The 13,303-nt window shown below is 37.4% G+C and overlaps 1 non-coding gene across 1 annotated transcript; it reads right to left on the bottom strand.

The window, feature by feature from the left end:
* Positions 1 to 12,864: 12,864 nt before the first annotated feature.
* On the bottom strand, positions 12,865 to 12,971 carry LOC133037531 (small nucleolar RNA R71). Its single transcript, XR_009687618.1, has one exon. It is a non-coding gene; the product is annotated as a small nucleolar RNA R71 (small nucleolar RNA).
* Positions 12,972 to 13,303: the final 332 nt, after the last annotated feature.

The raw sequence follows: 13,303 nt of genomic DNA, 5'->3' as shown, positions 1-13,303 counted from the left end.
TCATAATACATATTGTTGCAACAAATGATTATAGAGATTTTTGTATTTCATTTACGTGATTTCTTAGAATTTTAAATTTAGAAAAATTTAATTAAATATAACTTCAGTACCTTCATCTATTCTCTTAATTCTCTCATTTTTTTACCTTTTTATTACTTTTAAAAGAAAAAACCTCTAAGCTAATAATAATAAATAATATAAGAACAAAAATAAAAATATCTAACTAAAAGAAATTATATCAACATAGAACACAATATTTTTTCTCTTTCAAATTTATATAGATATATATATATATATCTTCTAAGTTTTACATTTTTAAAATATATGTATTGTTATAAATATTAATAATTATGTGGATGTCCAAATCTTTTATTTATTACCATGAATTGTAATCAACATTCCTCTTTTCCTTAGTTTCCCTTTTTCTTAGTTTCTTAATATCTCACTCTTGTATTTGTATAAATAGGGGTTCACCCCATTGGAATAAACAACTCAAAAATTCTCATTCACTTTCTCTTTCTCTCTTCATCTTCTTCTTCTTTCTTCTCATCTACTTTATATTATTTTATATTATTTTATAACACGTTATCAGCACGAGTCTCTGCCCAAGCTTCAAGCATGAGTCTCTGCCTAAGACCCAATGTAAGTATTTTGTTAAAGTTCTTGAATTGTTTCAAAGTCACGATACACTAAATATATATTTATATATATACTCATCTGACTGAAACAATTTCAAGAATCATTTGGTTTCCTTTTTCTTTTTATCTATATATCTATATATTATATATGTATGTATATGTTTTTATATATTTATTATTAATTTCATATATATATATATATTATGTTCTTATCATTCATAATATTTACAATATATGTGTGCCTATGATATGATAGAGAAAATCTATATAAATTATACTTATATCCAAAAGATTATGTATTATCGATAAAATATTGCATATATCCTAAAGATTATGCATCATCGATAAAATATTGCATATATCCTGAAGATTATGCATCATCGATAAAAAATTGTATATATCCTGAAGATTATGCATCCTCGATAAAATATTGCATATATCCTGATGATTATGCGTCCTCAATAAAATTTTGCATATATCCTGAAGATTATGCAAACGTAATATTTATTATATAGTTGATGGATATATAATGAAAGAGATGAATACATATTTATATATATGTTCTTGTATTCTTTGAGGACAATGAAAAGTAATCTAATATCGATATAGATTTTGACAAACATTTCCTGAAGTAAATGTTTTATATTTGTCAAAAAGAAATGATTGTATTTATGTGAATACAACTAAAGAATCATTAAAAATGATTATTATTGATGCAATTTTATAGTGGGTTTTGAATACCTAAAAAGAATGTTAAGAAAATTGCATTGAAGCATCAAGGTATAAGAATAACAGTGAGCATGACTAATATTATTTAAATACACGAGACATGTATTTATTGTTCATCATTCCCTGGAGAGAATGATACGAAATGAAGTCAATTACTTTTAAAGATTCCTCGTATTAGTCATGTTATTATACATTGTTATTACTTGCAATATTGGAAATTATTGAATCTGACATATATTAAAGATTAAATTTTGCATACATCTTGGAGACTATGCAAAAATTGCATTCATATATTCTTTGAAATATCGTAAAAGAAATTGTTGAATAATTTCTTATATTTTTATGGATGAACAAGTAATAAATTTTTAAGAAATTTATAATAATGTTCTACTTGTTCAACGTCATTCTCCGAAGTGAATGTAATGATTTTAAATAATCAATGACATTATTTACTCAAATATTTCCAGAAAAAAGTGGAAACAACCAAAAGATGAGATACCACACACAATCAAAGTGCATGAAATCTATATATCATGTGTGGAATTGAATAATAGTAGTCGCGTACCTGTAGTACGGACACACTTATAATCAAGATAAAAGTATACTTGATTATTTAATAGAATGTGAATTGTACAAACTTATTGTACATTTAGAATATTTAAATATCATTACCTAAAGAGAATGAATAGGCATGAAATTCTATTTCAAAGAATATAGATTTCACTTATATTGGTAATGCCAGAAGCAAATTAATATATACATATTTTATTATTTCTTGAAATCAATAGTTTCAAACTATTGTTGGTACATGATATGTAAATATATAGTTACTATATAATTCAGTTTGCATATTCCCAAAAGTGGATACATAATTTGCTAATATTTGTTAGTGATCCAATATAATCAAAGTGATAAAGAATCACAAAATGATTAGTTGAAAAGCTTCCTGAAGAAGTCTTACATACAATTGCTACTTTGAGTAGTAAAATGTCTTTGTATGTACCTAGATGTGTAACTTTTATCTAGTTATGAAAGTGATAATAAATAACTTATTATATGTACTTGTTGTACATTTAAATATATAATATATCAAGTCATGATAATTAGACTGATGAATAGTCTATTAATAAATTAGACGACTTGTTAAAAAGATATCAGGAAAAATGAATGATATGTTATGGTTATATCTATTTGACCATTACAATAACATGATGAAGTTGTCATGTATCTTTTAAATTATATACATCATTGAATTGATGATAGTGATTCCTGAAGAGTGTATATGTTTTGGAGAACAATATAATTATTATTATTCGTGTATATAAAAATGAAACTTGTAATGATTATGTTGTAATGAATTTACATTACATTTTGAAAGTTTCATTGAAATACAAATTATAGTGAACCTGAAGTTCATGAATTGAATTATTTTGACATGATCAATCATATGCAATAAATTGTCAAAGAATTTGACTAAATTTTGTTGAAGAACCAGAAGATTCTTCTCATTGTTAATTTATAAGGCTCAAAAGAAGAATGTGCATATATTTGCACATAGAAAATATTTAAATTATATTTCCTTAACAATCTTGAGCTATTGTTAGATTTTTATTGCATAGTTTCTTATCGATGTGATAAGATTATATAATCATGCATTTACAAAATGTGTAAATTTATGTATTTCTAATTATACACGTATGACTCATTCTTAGAAATTAATTAAGTTCATAAGGATTGAACTTGAAACTGAAGTTTATTGAACCTGAAGTTCAATGTCATATAGTATATATGAGTTTAAACAAATATTAATTCATTGTGATATACTGAAATCCCTACAGGTATATTAATATTATTAGATATCACAATTTTTAAAAATTCTCTCGATCAGGGGGAGAGAAGCAGTTGGGATCGATGATAATTTTTGAAAAATGATCCTTGCACAAAGTATATAAGAACAATATAGTTCAAAATGATATATACCAACTGCAAATCAATATTATTCAAAGTTGAGATAGAATGAGTTGAAAACGCCTGAAGCGTAAATGAACAATGTAGAAATTATTAATAAATGTTCATTTGATTTGCCCTGAAGTTGTTAAATCTAGAGGTACCCATGGAGATACCTTGTTGTTATAAAATATTACAATGATAACCGTGATGAAAACGGTACTCGAAAAGACTCCCAAGAGAAGTTAGACATAACACATTTGATCATAATTGAATCCCTGAAGTGATTCTATATAGGTACCTATAAATGATAAACATATTTGAAAAATATGTAATTTAAAGAGATCTCTATAAGTTATGTCAATATGGGAGGAAATTATCATTTATTGAAATTTTTGTCGACAATAAATATTGAATGTTTGCATATGCAATAAACTAACATGAGATAGCAAGGATCATGGTATTAGATTTGTCGAGAATCATCGACATACATTTTGATTTTTGGCCAAAATATTATGACGCAATCCAGGCAAATTTACTCACATAAAGTGAAGTAAGACCTGTAGGGTGTGCAAATAAATATTTCTAATGAGAAATTTGCATATATGTATTTGTACATAATGAATTGTTGTACAAAGTTTGCATAGACATGAGATTGATTGAAGTAAGGCTTAAATATTGAGAAAATATAATCATGATTTGATTATAGCCTGGAATATATTTTATGAGGATTTATAAGCGTCACATAAATGTTGCAACAAAAGGTTATTTATTTGGAGCCCCTAATATAGTGAGAATTTGAAATAAGCCTTATCTAAAAATTCTAGAAGAATTTAATACATGTTTTAAGTGATATAAATTCAAAGTCGCGCGCACTATATGACAAAAATCTTTGTATGAAATAAAAACATGTAAGTAAATTATTATTTGAAAAATACCTATGGTTGTCTATGCAATATAAATACGTAAATTATACGTTGTGATAGACTCTTGAAGAGTTTTTAATTAATTGAAGAACAAACTTTTATTCCTTTTGTATTTCGAGAAATATTAATGTATAATGTTTGTTCATTAGTATTGAAGTCCTGAAGTACTTCATATGTATCAAGAATTATAGATATATGATCATTTGATATGGAAATTAAGATCATAAAACAAGATGGAATAAATATATGGTCTTGGAGTACCATCATTGTCACAAATGAAAATTTATAGTACCATTAATGTGTTATGTTCATATCTACTTGAAATTTTAAATTTTCGTATGAACAAAGTTGTGTACACACATGAATGATACAATTAGTTGGATAAAGACTAATGTTCCACGAACCCCTCATCTATAATTTAGAAGTCCATACATACTCTAGAAGAGTTATAGAAAATATATGATCAAAGATTATATATGGTGATATTTTAAAAGTGATAACAATAATCTTATGAGATATATTATCACCAAAAGAATTATGGATCATATGTGCATGAGGGGGAGACATATTCATGTTGCACTCTTTTTCCCTTAGTTCAGGTTTTGTCCCAATGGGTTTTCCTGGCAAGGTTTTTAACGAGGCAACTTGCAAATAATTATGAATATGAAATATATATTGTACTCTTTTCCCTAGCTCAGATTTTGTCCCACTGGGTTTTTCTGGCAAGATTTTTAACGAGGCAACTATAAATCATGTTAACATACTTGCATTTTATGAAGCAAGTAGAGAATGTGTGTGAGTGAGATCATTGACATAGCATATTCGGGAAACATATGGATTGCACTCAATAAAGAAGTATCAACCCAAGCAATTCTCTATGGATAATATTGTTTGCATCGTTCAACTAAAAGGAGGTACATTGAAGGAGATAGAGTCAGAACACATTTCATGAAATTCTTCTTTATACGCTTCAAGAAAATACATATTGGTGTTCAACATATTCTGTAAAGCCCGCTTAGTTAATTTGGAAATTAGCTGTTATTTATGTTAATCAGGAAATTATTTATAGCTATTTAAATAATTTATTATGGAATTCAGATATGCATGAGTATGTTATCAGCTGTTGTTATATTTCGCATTTCCGGTGTCCGGTATTTTGGAACGCGGCGTTTGGCTCAGTAGAAATCACAACTTAGTATGTTAGTATTTTGGGGACGGGTTTAGACATTGGGAATGTCGGGAATGGCCGGGAATTTAGAATGTCCCAAAAATACCCCTTTAGTATGTTTTGCATGATTTTATGGTGGAGGGGCAAATGGTCTTTTTGCCCCATTAGTGTTTTGTTTTGTATGATTTATTAATTGGAAAATAAATGATTATTTATGTGATTATTTGGCTGAAGTAAATGTGTTATATTCCCTTTTTCTAAAATCTCAACACTTAGGCAATTTTAAAAGAAATTTCAAAAACTCACACAACTCTCTCTCTCTCTCTCTCTCTTTCGGCCAAACCTTGAGCAGCAAGGAGGGGATTTTCTCCTTGGATTTTGGCTAGTTGTTCATCATCTCTTAGGGTTCATCTCAAGCTAGGTTGGTTCATGTCTCTCCTCCTTTAATTTCTTGAAAAACTATGTGTAAAATGATGATGCATGCATGAGTTTTGAGTAATTGTTGCTGCTGTGGTTTTGTTATTTTTCTAGGGTTCAAAGCATGATTATTTTGATGATGATTGAGTTGTTTGATGCTTGTTAGTTAGGATTGTTCAAGCTCTTAATTTGTATGTGAAAAAGTATGATTTTTGAAGGAAAATGTGTGATTATGTTGCTGTGATATTGCTGGGTGTTTCTGTATGTTTTCTGAGGTGATTATATGCTTAGTTAAGTAGAATTAACTAGGCTAGGGTGTATGTTAGTGGGTTTAACCAAGTTTGAGTTCTTGAACTCAAAGCTTGGTCTTTAATGGTGAATTTTGCTTGTGAGGTTTCTGGGTAGGTTTGAGGCCTTGGAATGGTCATTTGGGACCTATGTAGGAGGTCTGGAAAGTTTGGGACCATTTGGGTTCGAATTGGTCAAGATATGGGAATTTTTGGTTGCTGCCTGCGAGGAACCGGAATTCCGGTTGAGCATCCGGAATTCCGGATGGGGGTTCAGATTTTCCCAGAACCGGAATTCCGGTTGGGCAACCGGACTTCCGGATGGGGGATTTTTCAGAACCCTAGTTTTCCTCGTTTTTGGGTTTTTAGGGGTATTGCCATGCTTTTTATCGATAGGGAAACTTTTAGTTTCGAGTTTTAGTCCCCGGGAAGTGATTTAGCGTGTCACTTATAGCGTTGTGATTTTTATGGTTTAGGAGCCAGTAATCCGCCGTTCAGCTTCAGTTCCAGTCAGGTTGACCGGCACACCTGAAATCGGAATCCAGGTAAGATTAGTATAACAGTATGCATATGTAGTTTACATGTTTAGCGTGCATGTAGGAAGCCTGTTAGATTACATTAGATATGTATTTAGGCTTCGAACCATCCAACCCTGTCACGTCGGTACAGGCTGGAGTATGACCAGCAGCCGGAGTATGACCGGTTTGACCGATCAGGCTGACACTTGGTTGGTGGTTCCGTGCTATTGACGTATCCCGTCGGTACAGGCTGGAGTATGACCAGCAGCCGGAGTATGACCGGTTCGACCGATCAGGAGGATATAGTAACACGTCGGTACAGGCTGGAGTATGACCAGCAGCCGGAGTATGACCGGTTCGACCGATCAGGTTGTTACGTGTCAATAGTACCGTCCCCTGAACGTTCAAAACTCAGTACCATGTTGGACATGGCAGTAGTGCTCAGTACCATGTTGGACATGGCAGTAGCGGGACTCAGTATCGTGTTGGACACGGCAGTCAGTTTTATGTATGATATTATTATGCTTTTCTTACTGAGTCTGTCGACTCACAGTTTACGTTCATGTGTAGGTAAAGGCAAGGCAGTTGCTGATGGACCGTGAGCGAGCTTATGAGATTGTACATGTCGGGGCGGTTAGGCCTGGAGCGTACGATCCTCGGGACAGCACGGCTGAGATTTTTGTAACGGTCGTTAGATGACCTCATTTTGATGTAAAAGTTGAATAGTAAAAACGTTTGTAAATATTTTTATAAATCGGGATCCCGAGACTTTTTATAATATGGTTTATAAGTTTAATTAAAAAGCAAAATTTTAATTAATCACGTTTTTCCATAAACCTCGTTGATTAGCAACGAGCTGCACAGTACGTTTAAAAATCACGTAATACGCCTAAGTTAGTTAGGGTGTTACAATTTGGTATCAGAGCCGCCAGGTTGTCTTCCGAAGATCGTCACGACATGTACAATCATCATCAGCAGTTAGCTCGGTTCACGGTTCAGTAAGCCTTTATTGCTTTAGTAGTTTATTTTATTCAGTTATGAAAAAGAAAAGCCTGTTAGGAAGCATGTTAGTAGCCTGATAGTAGAATAGGCGCATGTTTCATTTCTAATTTCCAAATTAAGCGGCATTAGTAAGCTCGCCCTGAATACGACCTGATATGCCAACTCTTGGTTTCGCAGGCGGTTCTAGCTAGATGGACGCCAGGCGGACTACCAGGAGTCGAGGCAACTCAGTGGGGTCGAATCAGGGAGAGGGAGCTCGGTTTCCCCCACCCGCTAGGGGCCGAGGTAGAGGTCCCCGAGGCAGGGCTCGTGGTCGGGGTGATGAGAACCCGCCACAGGCTGCCCAGGCTCCCCCAGCCGATCAGGGAGCCCCGAACTGGGAGTTGCGGTTTGCGGAGATGCAAGCCAGAATCGAAGAGCAAGACCTCGAGATACAGAGGTTGAGACGGCAGGTGCTCCTGCCGGTTCCGGGCCAGCGTAGTTCCAAAGTGGCACCTCGCCCCTGCCGCCCAGGCCGAGATGGTAGTGGCGGCCCACAGATTGGAACCTTTATATGAGCGGTTCCGGAAGCAAGCACCTCCGTATTCACCGGGAGGTCCGGATGTGTCGAAAGCCGAGCGGTGGCTTACGGTGATCACCGAATCTTGAACTTTATGGGTGTCACCGCAACGACAGAGTGGTGTGCGCCACATTTCGGGCCTGTGAGGATGCCCTGGTATGGTGGGACATGGTGTCTCAGATTCACGATGTCACCACCATGACTTGGGAGAGGTTCCAGGAACTTTTCAACGCGAAGTACTACAACGAGGCGGTTAGAAGCGCCAAGAGAAAGGAATTCGTTCACCTGACCCAGCGGGAGAACATGAGTGTCACTGAGTATACTACTCAGTTTGACCGGTTGGCGAGGTTGGCCTCGGGAATTGTGCCGACCGACTTCAGCAGAAAGGAGAAGTATCTGGACGGGTTGAATCCCAAGATCAGGCATGACCTGATGATTACCACAGACGACAGCACCACCTACGCTCAGATGGTGGAGAAGGCACTGCGAGCTGAGGGCGCAGTGGGGTGCATGTCAGAGTCAGCTAGTACTCCGATTAGTGGCGGAGCTCCTACCCCTCCTGCATCAGGATTTAGCAGGGGGAGTAGTGGTTCGGCCATTGATCAGAGGAAGAGGGCACCCACTGCTTCCGGCGGCTCGAGTCAGAACAAGAGGTTCCGGGGGAACCAGAACAGAGGGAGTCGTCCTGGTGGTAATGAGACTCGCTTCTCCTATCCCGAGTGCCCTATCTGCAAGAGGCATCATCGGGGAGAGTGCAAGGGGCAGGGATGCTTCCATTGTGGCATGCCCGGGCACTTCAAGAGGGAATGTCCCCAGCTCCGGCCGGAGGCACCGAGAGCTCCAGCGATACCCACTCCAGCCAGGGTATTCGCGATCACGCAGCCGATGCGGATGCCGGCCCATCAGTTGTTACAGGTCAGATTCTTATTAACGACTCGTTTTATTCAGTGCTGTTTGATTCTGGGGCTACACGTTCTTATGTGGCGGCCAGAGTCTTTAGTAAGTTGGGTAGACCCTTTGATAGATATGAGTCAGGGTTTGGAACCCTGTTACCTGGCGGAGAATTGGTTATCTCCAATAGGTGGATTAGGTCTATGCCGATCAGGATAGATGGTAGAGAGTTGAGCGCTGATCTGATAGAGATGAGCTTAGTCGAATTTGATATTATTTTAGGAATGGATTTCCTATCTAAATATTCGGCGAGCATTGATTGCAAGAGGAAGATGGTGGTCTTCCAACCAGAAAGTGAAGAACCGTTCGTATTTGTGGGTTCGGTTCAGGGATCTCGGATCCCGGTGATCTCGGCTGTGTCAGCGAGAGAATTATTGCACGGTGGGTGCTTAGGGTTTCTGGCCGTGGTGGTGGACACCACTCGGCCAGACACCATTCGGCCAGAGGACATCAGCGTGGTTCGGGAATTTTTGGACGTTTTTCCCGAAGAACTTCCAGGGTTACCACCTCAGCGGGAGATTGACTTTGTGATTGACTTGGCACCAGGGGTGGATCCGGTTTCTAAAGCCCCGTATAGGATGGCTCCAGCTGAACTTAAGGAGTTAAAGATTCAGCTCCAGGGGTTGCTTGACATAGGGTTCATTCGGCCCAGTGTGTCACCTTGGGGAGCCCCGGTTTTGTTCGTGAAGAAGAAGGATGGCTCTATGAGGATGTGCATCGACTACAGAGAGTTGAACAAGCTGACGGTGAAGAATAAATATCCATTACCTAGGATCGATGACTTGTTCGATCAGCTTCAAGGGAAGACGGTCTTCTCTAAGATTGATCTCCGTTCGGGTTATCATCAGTTGAGGATCCGAGAGGAGGACATTCCAAAGACGGCTTTCCGCACTAGGTATGGACACTACGAGTTCCTGGTTATGTCATTCGGACTAACCAATGCTCCTGCAGCATTCATGGACCTGATGAATAGAGTATTCAAGGATTTCCTCGATATCTGTGTGATTGTGTTTATCGACGACATCCTCGTGTACTCTCAGTCAGAAGAGGAGCATGAGTTACATCTTCAAATGGTACTGCAACGACTTCGAGAACATAGACTCTACGCCAAGTTCAAGAAATGTGAGTTCTGGTTGTCTCAGGTGTCCTTCCTAGGGCACATAGTGAGTAAAGATGGGATCAAGGTGGATCCCGGGAAGATCGAATCCGTCAGGGATTGGCCGAGACCGAAGACAGTGACAGAGATCAGAAGCTTTTTGGGATTAGCTGGGTATTACCGTAGGTTCGTGGAGGGGTTCTCCAAAATTTCAATGCCCCTAACCGAGCTTACAAAGAAGAATCAGCGATTTATCTGGTCAGATAAATGCGAAGCTAGTTTTCAGGAGCTGAAACAGAGGTTGATTACCGCTCCGGTACTAGCTTTGCCTTCGGACGAGGAGAAGTTCGTGGTCTATTGTGACGCATCCAAACAGGGTTTGGGGTGCGTATTGATGCAAGCCGATCGGGTTATCGCTTATGCCTCCCGTCAGTTAAAGGACTATGAACAGCGATACCCGACTCATGATTTAGAATTGGCCGCAGTGGTTTTTGCACTGAAGATTTGGCGGCATTACTTGTATGGTGAGAAGTGCGAGATCTATACCGACCATAAGAGTCTCAAGTATTTCTTTACTCAGAAAGATTTGAACATGAGACAGAGGCGTTGGTTGGAACTAGTGAAGGATTATGATTGTGAGATTCTTTACCATCCCGGGAAAGCCAATGTAGTGGCCGACGCCCTGAGTAGAAAGGGTCCCGGGCAAGTGGCTGTTAGGCTATTTTTAGCCTATTTTTTGGATCCAATTTATGTGCATTCTTAGCTGTGTTGGGACGGAATTACGCTTGTTTTCTATGTTTTCAGGTTCTTTGGAGTAAAAGAGGTCTCGGGTGCAGAAATTCACTGAAAGACGTGCTGAGCCGAAGAAAAACTTCATTTTATGAGTTTTTGCATATCTGGCCGCGGCGATGAAGAGTCTCGCCGCGGCGAGATACGAGAAACAGAAAGTGCCTAATTTTGGCACATTCTCGCCGCGGCGAGAGGAAGTGTGGCCGCGGCGAGATCCCGTACGGACCGGGGGTAATTTCGTCCATCGAACCCTAAATTTCAAGTATAAATAGAAAACTGCGATTGGAAGTCAGGGAGAGCGATTTGGAACCCTAAAACACAGCTGAGAGCGGCAGGAAGAGCGTAGAGATTCAAGTGAAGATCCAGAATTCACCCTTAAACAGTTCTTTTCTTTATTCCTCTTTAATTTATTAATGTTGAATATTGCTATAGGAATGGTTATGGATTTGTTTCTGAACTAAATTTCCCATTTAGGGAGGATGATGATTGTTGTTTAATGTTTTCCTAGTTAATGTTTAATTACCATTCCTCAATTCTTGTGTGTGTGAAATTATCTTAATTTGTGTTTAATTTCATGTTTAAGATTGATCACCTTGTGCATGCTCTATGATCTCAATTCAAAATCTGAAAAGTGAGAATTGAGAATGCTAAAATTAAGATAATCGATGTTCTATGTGAAACGAAAGTATTTACATGACTTATGTGACGAGTAGATTATTGCTTAATGCTGATTTCATGTTAGTTTAATTAAGGAATTAATTAGATAACATGTGATTTAGAATCTAGAAGATCTGAAAGGAGCTAGGTTATTTTATAATCATCATTCACCCCAAGAATAGGATAGTAATTAATCATTAACAATTTGGGTAAACAACAACAGGATTCTCCTCCCTATTGTCTCATCTTGCTCAACTTTAAACTGTGTTATTAAGTTTTCTGAATTTCTTTCAAATTTTACTGTTTTTAACCCATAATTACTTTTGATTTACCGAATAGAATCATAAGTATAATTTAGTGGTACTTAATCCAATTCCCTGTGGGATCGACCTCACCTGTGTGAGATTTTACTACTTGATTGCGTATACTTGCGTAGCGTTTAAAAATATAGCAACAAGTTTTTGGCGCCGTTGCCGGGGAATTGTTTAAAGATTAATATTACATAAAATTATACTAACTTCTACTTTGGTATATTTTCTCTTGCTGATTTTTCTAACCTTTTTCTTGCAATATTTTCTTTATTTATCTCAGGAATCCTAAGTGCATGCGCCGTCAAGGACAATCAGTCATATTACCAGTTGATCCTGAAATTGAGAAAACCTGCAGGAAGAATCGAAAGAACAAGAGGCAAGAAAGAGTTTCAGCAACTGCTGAAACATCAGAAATCATGGCTGCCAATGTGAACAACAATGTTGGGAACAATGGGCGTAATAATGGTAATAATGGTGGCGCTGTGGAAGATCAAGCTAATGGCCGAAGCTTGAGAGATTACATTCTCCCTACTCTGACGGGAGTGCAGTCATGTATTAGGCCACCGGCAGTGGATGCAAACAACTTCGAGATCAAACCTGCCATCCTTCAAATGGTGCAGTCTTCAGTTCAGTTTGGTGGTCTCCCTTCTGAAGATCCTAATTTGCATCTCTCTAACTTCATGGAACTTTGTGAAACTTTTAAAGTTAATGGAGTTAGCGACGATGCCATTAGATTGAGGTTGTTTCCATTCTCTCTCAGAGAACGAGCCAAGAGTTGGTTGAATTCTTTGCCACCAAATTCTATTGCTACATGGAATGATCTGGCAACAAAATTCTTGTCAAAGTTCTTTCCTCCAGCTAAGTCTGCAAAGCTAAGAGGAGAAATCAATAATTTCTGCCAACAAGATAATGAATCTCTCCATGAGGCTTGGGAGAGGTTTAAAGATCTGATCAGGAGGTGTCCTCATCATGGTATAGAGAAGTGGATGCTGGTTCACAACTTTTATAACGGGCTGGTTGGTAATACTAGAACTTTAATAGATGCAGCAGCGGGCGGAGCTTTTATGAGAAAAAGTGCTAATGAAGCGTATGATCTATTGGAGGAGATGGCTCTAAACAATCAGCAGTGGCCAACTGAAAGGAGTCAATCTAAGAAGGTAGCTGGTGTGTTAGAAGTTGATGCCATCACAAAGTTAACAGCTCAGGTTGAGGCATTGACAAAGCTGATTGCAGGGCAAGCTAAACAAGCCCAAGTTATTTGTGAGATATGTGGAGGCAACCATCACTTTTCAGAGTGTCAGGCAGATG

This window comes from Cannabis sativa, chromosome 4, assembly GCF_029168945.1.
Source record: "Cannabis sativa cultivar Pink pepper isolate KNU-18-1 chromosome 4, ASM2916894v1, whole genome shotgun sequence".
Lineage (NCBI taxonomy): Eukaryota > Viridiplantae > Streptophyta > Magnoliopsida > Rosales > Cannabaceae > Cannabis > Cannabis sativa.
This window is presented reverse-complemented; position numbering and strand designations above follow the sequence as displayed.